At 44.1% G+C, this 14,508-nt stretch overlaps 1 protein-coding gene across 1 annotated transcript in view; it reads right to left on the minus strand.

Annotated features, from left to right (window-relative positions):
* Positions 1 to 14,508, minus strand: part of LOC104169267 (metalloprotease TIKI2-like) — a gene marked incomplete at its 5' end in the record, with an annotated part of 132,130 nt that overhangs the window by 6,637 nt on the left and 110,985 nt on the right. The gene's annotated exons all lie outside the window — the stretch shown is intronic.

Raw genomic sequence — 14,508 nt, forward strand, 5'->3', positions numbered from 1 at the left:
AACAAGTTACAAGCATTTAACTGTGAAAACCATTAGAGTAACCTCTTAAGGGAATCTAAAGTCCCCATCTCCTGAAATTTTCATATTATTATTTGATGTATTTCTGGAAGGGACTCTTTATATCAGCATAGGCTATGTTTCCCCCAAGCTTCACCTATCTCTTCATCATTGCCTTCCTTATGGACACTGTTCTTGCAGTCTGAGGGATAAATCCTGCAGGATGCTGAGTCTCCTGGTCCCAGACTAGCAGGATGCTAAGCACTGCAAGCACACAAGTGCTTCCAGCAAGGCTAGTATTCACATACCTACAACTCAGCACGTCCTAAAGTCCTTTGTGGGATCAAGGCCAAGAGGCTCATGCTTTCGCAAGGTTCAGTTCATTAAAAAAAATAAAATAATCCAACCTGGATCTGATTAAGGAATCCAGTTTTGGTCCAGAGAAGGCCACTACTTATTTGCAGTAGTGTTGTAAACTGCCTTTGCATGTCTGAATGAGTAAGCAGTATCACGCGTTGGTTTGTGGCCAACAGAGAAGACAGGGGATGAGCCAAAGAAGAGCCTTATCTCTACTATTTCCCCTTTACCCCAGGGTTATTGGGAGCCCAGATCTTTGGTCATTTTCCACACTGCAAGCATCCACCCTCTCTGCGAGCAGCACAGCCGCAGAGTCGCGGGGAGGCAGCTGCAGTCACGGTATCATAGAGGGGTAAGGCAACAACATCGGGAGCACTTCAACAACCTGTCACTGTCTATCTGAGCTTCCCTTCTGATGAGACTCAAATGGGAACCATCTTTCCACCTGAGAGGAATGTCAAGCTCCGATCCAGCCTTATTTCAATGCTCTGGCTCCTCTAGAGACTGACAGCGAGCAATTCCCCTCCTTGAAGTAGGCACCTGTGAGCCTCCGACCCCTGTGCGGAGGTAAAGGGCAGCGCATGTCCGCTGATAGAGGTCTGTTGCCTCAGCCCTGCTCTTTGTCAGGCCCATGCCTGCCATTGCTTATCTCTACAAGAAAGAGAATATCAAGGGAAAAGAGGGAAAGGGAAACACAAGTTTCACCAGGTATTGGCTCTGAAAGGACAGAAAGTTGTGAACAAGCACGCCAGGACCCCGAGCCACACTGTCATCGCGTGCTGAAGTGCAGGAAGGGTGGTGGTGGGGAGCAGGACACTGCACACAAGGATGGGATGCTTGGGTGGCAAAGGGAAGTAATGCAAGGCACCTTCACCTCCTCAATGTGCAGGACTGAGGCTGTCAGCAGCATCTGCAGAAGGTGCCATCAAGGAGAATCACGGGCAGTCCTTCAGGTGCCCTGGCCTTTAATAGGATTTAAAGGGTGGGATTAATTGTAGCTTTGTCAGATGGCAGGCTGGTAGTCAGAGCTATTCAGCTGTGTTCCCGCTATAGTTCGTGGGGAACAACATGTCTCCAGCGGACAATCCTTTCTCCCAAAGGCATGTCTCTAAGGTAGGCAAGATGAGATGCTTCTGAAGATCTCTATCTCTGGAATTCATGTCTCCTGAACCCCAGTCAAGCTCTTGCCCCAGTGAGAGTTTCAACTGGTAAGGATGGATGGGGCCACAGGGTGGGGAAGAGGACGACTACTGATTCTGCAGCGCAAAAAGCAGCAGCTGGGGTGGACACAGCTCCCCTCCGCAGTTCCGCAGCGTCTCCCCAACAATGGGCACGGCAGGGTTGCAGCCTGCGGTCCCCTCTTTGGGGTCTTGGCTCTGAGGTCTGACATGAAGAAGGAGAAGGTGGGTCCCTTGGATCAGGGGCTCCAGGGAGGCCATGATGGTGTAAGCAGGAGGAGGTTCAATGTTGAAATGCAGCTCAAGTGCCTCTGGTGCATTCTTGGCCCCTTCTCTGGATGGGTCACGGGCTGGAAGCCAGGAGATTTGGTTTTTACCCTTGTGTCACCCACCGAGGAACCATCAAAACCTTGTTAAATCACTTTACTTCTATTAATCCCCTGACTCCGATCTCAGTCAAGACCTTGAAGCGTTACTGTGACACCACCAGCATTAACCCAACGTGAAGTGTTTTGCAGGCTCTCACTGTGATTTGCAGGTCCCAATTGCCCAGGCCACCTGCAAAATACCTCTGCAATGACAAATTCAGCCCTGGAGTGACACTGAGCTGCAGCGAGGCTGAGCACTATAGGGCCATCCTAAAGCCACAAGTGGGTCACGTTGTTAAGGCAAAGCATATCATTTGCTGTGGGGCCAGAGGAGGGGATGAGGAGGGGATGGGGCTGGAACGGGATGGGACGGGAGCAATGGGGACTGCTGCATCAGAGACAGGGGAAAGAGGAGGAGAGGAGTTTGCTGTCACAGCAATGCAGCCTGAGGGTCCCCTGGACATTGGGACACAGTGATGCAAAGGTGGACATTGGGATGCATCTAGCAGGTAGGGAAGGAGCAGGTGAGAAACAACTCCAGCACAGCCCGAGGGCCACTTTCCAAAGTGAATTTCCAGTGTGTGGGAAAGTTTCCTGCACCTCAGGGTCAGGTTTAGCTTTCCCCCATCCCCAGAGGAGACTGTGTATGGCCCTTTTCAACCTCCTGCCCTGACGTCCTTCAGGGAAACCCTGCAAATACAAATCCTGCACCCACACATGTGGCAGTGGCTGAATCAGGCCCACCTCTCCTTTCTAGACAACTGCAGAATGGTGTAAAAACACAGAACATTGTAAAAACCAATAACCTTTGAAGCACACCCTCTGAGTAATTACCCCATTCCCATCTAATGACTTAAAGATGTTATATTCCTCTCTGATTTGGCAACAACAAAGATTTTGACCTTATTAAAACCAGCCCATCAGGAAACTACATGTCATCCTTTAAAAAAAGAAAAAAAAAAGAAAAAAAGGGGGGGAAAAAAAGAAATTAAATTCTTTAAAATCCCTGTGAACAATAATGCAAGATACTGTAGCTGAAGACCCATGATTTGTTGTAGAGTGTCTGGGTGGTCCCGAGGCAGGAGATGACAGCATCAGCTCTTTCCTTTGCCCTCCTAAGAAATGCTTTGATGAATCTCTAATATCCTAAGAATATCCCCTCGTGATTCTGCACTGAGATGAGGCAATCACAGAGCTGGGATAATGCATCCCAGTTTTACCCAGGGCCTGGCCCTTGCTAAGAGGGGATAGCTCACAGCCCTTTGTTTCACCAGTTCTGCACTGACATCTGAGCCAGGATGTGTTCATGACAGTCTAAATAGTGATGTGGGCTTAAAAACATCCACAAACTCACCCCCACCCACTGCGCACATCTGGCTGTGTACCTGATTTGTATGCACAATTAAGGCACTCATCATCAGGGCTCAAATAACCAAGTACTTGTTTCACTGGTCCTCTGACAGATAACAATTGCAGTTTTTACAGCCAAAATAAGCAAGAACATCAAGGGTGCCTACACAGATGGGCTTAGTATAGTAAAAATCTGGCCAGTGATGCATTCCGTGCAGATTTTTGGGCAACCTGCTGATACACAACATGTAAAGAGTTAATTTGATGGTGCTGCACTCAGGTGGTTTTGAACCAAATCCCAAGCATGAGCAAAATACCTGTCTTTTGTCTGTATTTTGCAAACTGCCTGCTCTCACCAATAAGCCCCACACGCAAAACAATTTGCATTTTTGGAGTGGTCAAAATCATAATCTCTATTTTATGTCTTGGGCTCAACCTTTCAATTAATTAGAACCAGAGTGACTTGTCTGCCCTGTCCTATGTGCACTCAAGTGTTTGTTTGGCATTGTGTGGGCCCTGTGGCTCAAATATTTTTTGCAGATGCACAGAATTAACCATGCATGTTTAGATGTGCTTGGGGAACACATACATTCATAGAGATGTATATATTTGACCCTGTCACTTTCTTGTTAATCACTGTAAAAGATATCGACTTTCCCCTCCAGATTTTAAAATGATTTAGAATAGGCAGTAGTGGGGAAATACCTAAAACATCCTGTCAAATTAAGTATTTTCTTCAAGACTGTTCTCTGAGACACACAATTATTTCAGCTAAGAAGATGCCTGTGCAATGTATTAAGGAACTGAACGAACAACCAAAATATAAACTGGCTTAAATGGATGTCCAATATACTGCTTTTTTCCATTTGATTTTAATTTTTTTCTTCTTCTTGTCCTTTTTCCATCTCCGTGAAACAGTTTTTCTCTCCGCTTAGTCTGTATCACATTTTTCTCTCTAATTCACTGGGCTCACTTTCCTGTTCACTGCTTGTATTTTTCCAGATTCTCTCTTAGTGAGAATAATTAAGGTTGGGTCAAATCTTTGAACCTGTTATTTGGAGCAGTATTGAATTCAAGCTTGTTCCACTGAACAAAAGCACTGGCTTCTTTTTCTTTCCAACAGACTCACTCTCAAAATAAAAAAAGATTCATAGGGCATATCTACCATGCAGAAATGCCAAGGACATTAAATTGCTGCACTGCCCACAAGGTTTGGGTTCCTCCTGCCGCTTGCAAAGCAACTATGGTGATACCAGCCACAGCATAAACTCCTTCTCCCCAAGCACTTCCAAACCCTCTCAAAGCCTGGAGATGCCATCAGTGGCTCATAAAAAGCTGCTTGCTGGCCTGCGTGGCTGGAAAGGCTGCAAAAGCTTTCCCTGCTGGGTGTCATAACCCGTCCCCTGGAGTGTCTTTGCAGAACTGAGCTTTTGTGAGTGTGGTCCGCACCACGTCTCTCCACGGCACTGCTCCGTGAGGCATCCCTGACTCCCAGCAGCTCACAGGCAATAGGCTTGGCTCCCTCGCCTTCCAGCGTCGTGGGCTCAGGCCTCAGGTATAATGCTTACTTTGTTCAGTTAAGTTATTCAGGAATTGTAAAGAGGAGATCTGAGTGAAATCAGAATTTGGCCTGGCATTTTCATAATTGCAGGAACTCAGCTTTTATAGCATTAAAACCATATGAATTTGAATAAATCTTACTTCTCCTTCATCCTAGTGAGTAACTGGACTTAGACCACAGCTGCCCTTTGGGGTCCTCCTGGGTTTTCGGTGCAGCCCACACTGCTGGGAGTGTCAGGGAATCAAATTTCCTCCCGTTTCACTCTACAATGAATCTGTCTTCTTAGATAAACCTGCTACCACAGTATTACTGTGGTTAGACCCCTCTTATAAACCAACTGCCCTCCACAACAGTAAAGTCGTCTTCCTCCCTGTCATACTTTTCTTCACTTAATTTCACAGGGCATGAAACTCACTAGTCAGAAGGGGAATAGCAGAACCAGAAATAAATCCCATATCCCTTATCCTTTTCCTTTGGGCTAGCACTGACCGTGTTCTGTGTTTGCATTTCCACTGAATTTTAAAGACATTTCTTTTTCTTTATGGTAACTCACTGGAAGATGAAGTTTTTTACGTTTTATGGATTTTATGTAGCTCTGCTAAGTCTGGGGCTTCACCTTGAGGAACAGCAGATTTGCAATCTTTCAGGGCTTAGATAGTGCTAGATACAAAGATCACTCAAATACATAGTAAGTCCAACTTAGGGTTGCAGCGTTTGAGAAGGTGGTTTGTTCTGGCTTTTATATAGTAAGTGATCTCTTCAACACATCTGCGTATCCCTGGGGCAGAGAGGCAGACAGTCATTAACACAGTAAGCAGTGTCCTTTCAGAGCGCTCATCTTCAACCCAAACCCGGATGACTCTATTAATTTTCCCCCCTGATGGGTGCAGTGCAAGGAGCAGCCGTGGCACAGATGGGTCCCTGCTGCTTCCATAGCCTGAGCCGTGGGGAGACGTCTAGCTCCTGACCCCAACAGCTCCAAACCCCATGTGCAGAGGGGTCCAACCTCCCTGCAGCGTCAGTACTGGTTGCACCAACCTAGGGAGCAATTTAGTTTGCTCTGAAGATAGAAACAGCCGCATTTTGTCAGCCGAGTAGTGCTGTAAGTTAGGAGTCTGAGTGGGGAGCTGGCCGCCACCCTGCTCGATAGGGAAAACACAACACTTGCTAAAGGAAAAATCTCTGTATCAAGAATTAAAATTTAGGGAGCACAGGTGCTTTATGACCCACTTCTGTGTTTAAGGAATCCAACTCACCCTGGGCATGAGCCCACTCAGCACTTCTTACAGTGTCTGCAACTGCAGTCAGCCTTGCAAGATTAACACAAACCACGCTCTTCACCCACCCCAAAGAGCAGGGTAAAAGCGCTACTGTGTATTGAATTTTCTCTGTCTGTTAAACCAGACAACTTATTTTTCAGCTGAGTGAACATAAAGAGTTTTGTAGAGCTCTGTTAAAGTGCATTTCAGATTTAGAGGAATTCCTTTTACCTGAGGGTACTCAGTGCATTTTCCCTTTTTATCTGTTTGATAGGAGCCAGAAGTACATTTTTTTTGTGTGTGTGTGTGATAGACAATATGCCACAAGGAGTCATAGTTAAAGGCTCTAAGGAGCCAATCTTCAGAACATCTGGCTAGTGAAAGCCCTAGATATGGAAAATATAAATGTCAAGGCTCATATTTATAAATTGGAAGGGCCATGACGACATCTGCTAACAAGCTTTCTTCCAGGGCCCATTTGCTGTACATGGTTATTCACAGGCAACAATAAACATGTGCATGGATCACAGGCGCGGTCTGCCCTTCCCTTCAGTCGCCGAAGGAACACACGCTCCAATAAGACACAAACGCTCTGTTCTCACAACACAGAAATACAAGTGTTTGCAAACCTCACAGCAAAGCTCGTGCATACCAGACCACAGTGGGATACACTGCTGGGACAGACTAAAAATAGCTGGAGAAAAAGCCTTGCATTAACACAGAAGACAGTCAAACTCGCTAGTGTTAACTCTTTCGGTGGAATAAGCGCCCTCCATTTTTGCCTCGCTCCACAGGAGACACTTTGTACTATAGGTCCAGTCCCGAAACCTTATTTTTATGACTGAGTAGCTGTGGACGGGAATCTCAAGACTTAAATAGAATCTAACCTATTCAACCATGGTAGCTTAACATTAACATTAAAACAAGCTATAGGTAAAATAAACTTGCTTCTACATTTATACCCACAGGCACCTTTTCTCCAACTTAATGTCAACTGTAAGTGCATTTCTGATGCCTGAGAAATAAAAAAAATTGATCCAATGCATAAGCATAAAGGTTTTGCTAACGACTTACTATTGTAGGTGTCTAGACGACAGTTCACCCCCAACAGGCCCCCAACCCTCCTGGCACTGGCCACCATCACAGAGACTGCCCAAGAGGCTGCCAAGTTGTCAACAGAAGGAAAAGCAAAAAGACCCTGGACTGCTTTACGATGTCCATGAATTTAGCAAAGAATAAATGGAGCCAATGCTGACTGTCTTGTCCAGTCTGCAGTGTTCTTGGCCACACAGACATCTGTATGAAAACATACAGAAAACATACAGAAAGCAAAGAAGATGAAATAACATGGAGGAGATCTACCTCCTAATTAAAAAACAAAGAAGGATGCCTAGCTATGCTTCCTACCTACTGCACTCTGCAGTAATGCCAGATGATAAAGACATGCTAGCTACAGGTGAGACATGCCCCCATCTCAAAGAGGTTCTGCTGAAGGCTGTAGGCTTCAAAAGCTCACACTTTCATTGGCATGGACTGACTGCAAAGTGAAGTGCAGTGTTTGTAGGATCACAGCCTCCTGCAAGGTGAGCTCAGAGAGGTGGAGGTGAATGCAGAGGTCTGGGGATGAAGATGGAGATGCTGGAGGGGTTCCTTCCTACTCCTTGCTCCAGGGCCCATGCCAACCACAGGCAGCCAGAGTTAAAAAGGGCAGGTAGAAAGAATATTGGAGAAAGAGAAAATTTAAGCAGAAAATGGAGAACTATGGAACTGAAAAGTTCATAGGTTGTCCAAAATCAGGACGAGTCCTGGCACTGGGTGAGGAAATGAGACTGCGCTGGCTGAGAAACAGCGGAACAAGTTGGCATGTGCATTACGGAGGACAGCATAACATAGCTCAACAGCTGCTCCTTCTTGAAATTGAATCCTAAGCAAACATTTTGTTTGTGCAGCATCAGACAGATCTTCGTTGGCTTAACAAAGCTAGCAATGGTAGGGCTATGTTCAGCCCAAGTCTGAAATACACCAAACTGGGGCAGATATAAATACATAATATAGACTATCTTTACTCAACACAGCCCAAATGAAATGTAGAAAAGAAGAAATGAAGAGAAAGCTCTTTATAGGTTCCAGAAAACTTCTTGCATTTTATTTTCAACCTTAATCAGCATTGAGGAGGAAGGAGAAGAAAGTGCTCTTAGATATCCAGTGCTGAAAAATACCTCACTGTTCAAAAATCCTAGCTTTTGTGTGCTCCAATTTTGTTACTTGCTCGCCTTCAAAAATATGGATTTAATATTCATGATGGATTTAAATTTCAGGAAAATAAAATACCTAATGCATTACCAATAAAGAATTTAGTTTCATGAAACAAAACTAAAATCTATATACAAATTATGTCTCTATTTCCAAGAGATTTCTGTGTTCTTTATCTCTAATGATTTTATTGTCAGGTATTTATAGCTTTCATTAAAACAGGGTTTGCATACCTCTTCATATTAATTGTTCATATTGTTGGTGAGACACTTAAGCAATAATGAAAGTAAATATGCAAGGCTTTTGCTTATTTTTTTTGTAAAGTTTATCTATGTTTGTTTCATCACACAGTGTCAGCATGTTGTAGAGAACATCAGGACAAAGTAAAACATACAGATCTTTTTGTGTGTCTAGCAGGTGAAAGTGTAGCTGCACATCTTTTCAGCCCCATCTGGAGGATAACAAATTAACTCCTTGACTTTACAAGGGGAAAGAAGTTATCACTCATGGCCAGCTGACAGGGAGGGTCTATTAGCATGGAGATGCTAGAATTTTGGACACGAACGTCAGGACTTCCCATCCATTACTGTGATGCACGAGAGAGCTATGTGCTGAGCCCAGGTTTCACAGCTTTAATTAATACGTTCTGTGCACTCTGATCAACCTGATAATCCAAGAAGCCTTAATAAAAACCATCTAGGGAGGGAGGATATGTCATCACCGTATCATATGTTACAGTCAGGAGATTTACCTCTTATTTATACTGCACTGAGTTATACTGAGCTGTTATTTTACTTCCACTGGAGGGCTTGCGTACTTGGGGCTGTGCGAAGGGCATGATGAAAGAACTGCCAAGGTCAGTGCTTGTTTAAAGCAGGCACCAAGCCATCTGCTCATCTTAAATGGGGATCGAATAGAAACAGTAAGAAACTAAGAAGAGGAAAATGCAGTATTCCCCATGCTTTGCTCTCTGCTCAGGGGAGCTGAGGATGCCTTCATATAAGCAAGATTGAGTGTTCAAGAGAGGCATGCAACATGGGGAGAGAGAAGGCCCAACCGACGTACTGCTTCACTGCCCAAAATGTCTTCTTCTGGCCACTGTATATCCACCAGAGTTCATAAAAAACTGGGCAAACTAAAAGTAGATTTTAGTCCAGTTCAAAATATAAAGACTCAGTTTCCACCAAGGAACTGGGAGGGAGCATTTGCCCAGAAGGTGCTTTGAGACCCCTCAGTGTGATAGAAGGGTCTTGTACCCAAGCTGTCAAACCATGAGATTTTTCTGATGAGTAGATATTTGTATGCCATACCATGGAGACTGGGGGCAGTCACTGACAGGGACTGTGATCACGAAAGTCTCCCAAGAAGGAAATCCTGCCAGGAGAATAGTGAAGGAAAAGGTAGGTAGAAGTGCTGGAGGAAAGCCAAGGGGCCACACAACACAGTTAAACCCAGAACAGCAATGAGGTGTGGCAAGGGAGGGAAGGTGGGACTCCAACACACCTACGCTCCTGCTGTTCCTGGCTGATGGAGCGGTCCCTCTGAGAGACAGGTTCACTCCAACAAGTTAGAAAGGTCCTGAAGCTGCATCCTCATCCTTGGTTGAGCATAGGGCAAATAAATGCAATGGTGGCAACTGCTTACTCGGCTGCACGGAGATGGACAGGAGGAGGGAACGATCCCCCCCCTCCCCATAAGCGTCAGTAGGCATGCACTCTCCGAGCAGTATCCTTACCAGGGAGGCGGATAGCATAATTTAAACAAACAAGGCCCCAGTGATGGAAATTTCAAGCTCAAAGCTACCATATGGAGGGAAATCATCTGACCACAATTTACCTGTTAGACTTCAAAAGTGTCTAGGTCTCCTCTAAAGAAAAGCAGTCTTTTCTTTAATGAAGTTAAGTACTGTATTTCAGCACCGTGTGTTGTGAAAAGGAAGCAATTTGGATTCATTTACTGAAATTTACCTTTCAGATGCAGTTAAGTGAAATTAAAAGTTTGTCTGAGTTGACAGAGTTCTGTTTTCCATCACTGCATTGTCTTGAAAGAAAGGATAACAGGCTAAGTGCTTAAATTCCATCCAAACTGATAAGGTTCACTCTATACAGGCACACTTTGTGCAGTTTATTACACATTGTCTCCCTTCATCCATCACTGGTATAATTTTTTTTTGGCCTAAAATAACAGTTGCTTCCAAAAGAAATTGATATTTGTGATGTTATTGCATTCATCTGGGGTTGAATAATCAGCACTGGGCTATCAGAGAAATGCCATTTCCAATTACAGGAGGAATTCATTTCATTTCCCACTAATGGCAGGTTTTGGAGGGCTGAGCTTACATCTGGGACAAGAATTTCTTTTTTCTCTTCTGATAACAATTCTTTTCTTTTAATTTCTTTCCTGTGCAAGTGAAGCATCTGTGTGTCCTCAGTGTCTTTGCAAACACCACCTTCACCTAGATCTCTTCCTTGGCAGTGGGAATGAACCTCTGAATTTGCCCACGACATCCTCTCTAATTCTTTCTTCCCACCACTGTATTTCTCTCTTTCACATCCCCCAGCTGCCATTGCACCTTCCAAACCTCACACCTCCTGAAACACCCTTCCAGTTACTAACTCCCCTCGATCCCTTTTTCCCAGGAGCTCTCCCCTCCGCCCTGCCTTAGGGCCCCAGGAGCTATAACAGTCCCTCCGAGCTGGGAGAGGTTCTCTGTTCTCTTGGGCTGGTTTTGTTTGTAGCCCTAAACCGTCTGCCTGCTAGAACAAAGGTGTGATCCTGATCTGGCCTTCATTGACTACTCTGAAACGTCACAGACATTTCTCTACTCTTTCAATTAACTGAGCAGCTCATCATGAAAAGCCAGTGAATGATCTGTAATTAATTATTTATATTACAAGGGAAGTTTAGTTAACACAGTGTCAACAGGAACAATAACACGCTCTGTATGCCAAACTGCAGCCTTCAAGCCCAAGGGTTTTGCCTCCCCTCCCTCCTGCCCCAGCTGGTTTTTGGCTATGGGAGCTAGCTAGGGTTTAAGTTTTGTCTAAGTTCAAATTCCTCCCAAAGACAGACTTCAGATTTGCACATTTCTGCAAAATCAAGTAGTTAAAAAAAAAATCCTGCTACTTGAAATCTCCATTTAATTTTGATTCTTGACAAACAATTTCAAACACAAACTGCAGCCAGGCAGGACTTTTTCATTTTGTTTAGATTTTGGGGGAAGGAGGCAGAAGGGAGAGGAAACCACACATTTCATCAGCATTTTTTATTTTTTAATAGCCTTCAGTGTAGCTGATTACCCAGGAGATCCGCAAATCTTAGCTCTGTCAAAGACAGGGAGAAGACAGGAAGAGCAGAAGCCTTCTCATCCTCCACAGTGGTACTAACCCTCCAACACACAAATCTAAACACAGTCCACTCAGGGGTGCCAACTCAAATGCCTCAGCTGTTAAGACAGAACAAAAAGGAAAGGACAATCTCCAAGGTATAACTGAAAGTAAATACTAATAATGATGTGTGACATTAAATGATGACTCATTTTTCACGAGGCCATTTCAGATTGTAGCTATAACCTCAGATCAGACCCGAACGACTGTGTGAGCTGAAGTCTTAGTGGAACCATTAATTATGGATTTCCTGGCTTTTATAGGTTGGAGTCAGACCTTTGATGTTCCTTTAAGATTGTTCTCCTGTGTTCATTTCCTTTGTTTCTGTGTTGGTAGCTTAAAAAAACACCCTGAGATTTCCATGGAAGTGTATGAGATAGCCTAGAAATGCGTAGTCCATAAAAGCCCTGCAATTCATGGCTCATAAAGTCTTCTAATCCATGGTCAATAAAGCCTTGGAAAAGAGCTGTATGAACCACAGTCATTTCACAGTTCAATGAGGTTCATACAAGAATCAATAATCTGGTTTAAATTCACCCGGATTTGTCCTCCACCTGTATAGTTCTCTTTGACTTTTCAGGTTGAAAGGCAGTTCAAACAGCTGAATTCTGGAGACCTTGCATGGAAACAATAAGTTTTATGCAGCTTTCACCCAAAAGCCATAACAATGACCTAAATCCCTCTACTTTGTCTCAGGTGAACAAGTCAAGTTTCAGGTGTCAACAGGTGAGTTAGGAAACTCAAACTGGAAGAACTACTTGGAAATACAGGGTCATAGCTCAACATAATACTACATGCAGAGACCTCAGTCCATATAGAACATGAGGGGCTCCAATTTAAGCATATGCAAATGCACAATGGATCTATGGGACAGGCCAGAGCGTGAACTTCTAGTACACCGATTATTCTCCAAAAGTGAGTGCTAACAGTCTCACTGTTGAGTGCTGGTGAACATTATTGAGGCAACACAATAGAAGTTCACATGCTTCTCTCCTGCACAGGTAACACTCCATTGCCCATATTATTAGCCATCCCAGCTGTCTCCTCCCAAGAACGATCACGCTACAAAGTCTGGTGACAGGCACACATTTCTGCCCTTTTCTTGCCAATCAGAAAGGAACCAGTTAGAGAGAACTCCCTGTTTATTGCCTTGTGCAAGGTCCAGCTTGCAATTAATGCTGATGAAACCCAACTGCCAAAAGCACAATATGCAGCAGCTGGTTTATGAAAGTTGAGACCCCATCCAATTTATGGGGAAACCAGAGCTAGTCGCGAGTCTCTGATTTAGCTGAACAGTTTGTATTTTTTGTTTTGTTTTGTTTCCAGGAAAACACTAGAAGTTACTCCAGAACTGTAGAAGCACTGAAACCATCTGAAAGCACTAAGGCAGACTTCCCTTCTCCCAGCCTTTCTTCATTTCTAGGGCTGTGATCTCCCACTAATATCTCCCCAGGATCTTTCACTAAGGCAGGCAACACACAGCGTCTGGTTCATCAACAGCGTGGTGAGAGCGGAAACTTATGTTTCCTTATCCCAGTCTCCATCCATATGAAATGGAAGGAGAGGGATAAAAGGTTTTGATTCAGATGAAATCTCACAGGAGCACACAGCGAATAATTTAACTCTAACCTGGGGAAGTACCCATTTAAATACTTTTCCTAGGAATATTTCTCACTGAAAAAAACCAGCAAAGGGCACAAAAGTCCACCAAAGCTATGCAAGCATCACTGTTTTAAGCCCCCAGCTGCACATTTCCACAGGCATATCAGGCCCAATAGCCAATATCCTTTCTGGATAGATAGCATGGGGGCAGGAGGATTGTGCCTAACTGCCAGGCTCCCACCAGATCAATTTTAGCACCTCACTTGTATGACACATATGGTGAGCTGGACTAGACACTTTTGTGAAATGCTGGGACATCACGGGACACCATGGCTTGGTGGCCCCCAGGCAGAAGAAAGATAGAAAAGTCCCTTGTCCTTGGGGCATTCAACTATGCTGATCAAATGCCTCTTAGTTCATGCTTAATCATCCCCTGTGGAGAGGATTCCACCACTGAACACACTTTGAGAATAAAACACATGAATCCTTCTTACCGAGGCTGGTATTAACCTCAGAAATAGCCTTGCTACGTTAAGATTAATATGCACCACCTTAGTAACAACCCTTACATCACTCACCCTGAGAATACAATGAACTACCAAAAAATGAGGCAACTGCTCGATTAAAAAGAATGAATAAAAATAAAAAAAAAAAATCCCAAAACACAAATATGTGGAGTTTTTTCCTTGGCAAAGGGAGAAGCCTCTGAGAGACTCTGACTCATTTTACTTGCAAGGAATTTAGGTGCTATGAAAATGGGAATAAAACTAATGCTCAAAGACAATCATCACAGGTATAGGCAAGCAGCCAGTTCACAACAGATTATTTCATTCCTTTTACTTGTTAGGAGATCTATAAACACTGTGGCTGTTTATCTGCCCATGACTTGGTCTGGATAAAGGCACCAAGAGCTTTCCCAGTTTTAGAGGTGGGAGAATAAATTGCTCAGGAATCCTAAAAGCATACATCAAGAAGCCCTGGTCAAACATGAAGGCTCTTATTCAAACACTAAATGGGAGTTTTTAACCTCAGACTGAGACTGGAATGGCCACGAAGTGTGCCTACCTCCACTCTCTTCATATACAGGACTTAGTTAAGTATTTCATTTTGCCTCAGTTTGCTGTTTTCAATGCAGTCTGAGATCTTAAAACACTTCAGCCTCAGAACACAGTTAAGAAGATTGAAAGTCAGATATGT

The sequence above is a fragment of the Cariama cristata genome, unplaced genomic scaffold (assembly GCF_000690535.1).
Source record: "Cariama cristata isolate BGI_N322 unplaced genomic scaffold, ASM69053v1 scaffold1171, whole genome shotgun sequence".
Lineage (NCBI taxonomy): Eukaryota > Metazoa > Chordata > Aves > Cariamiformes > Cariamidae > Cariama > Cariama cristata.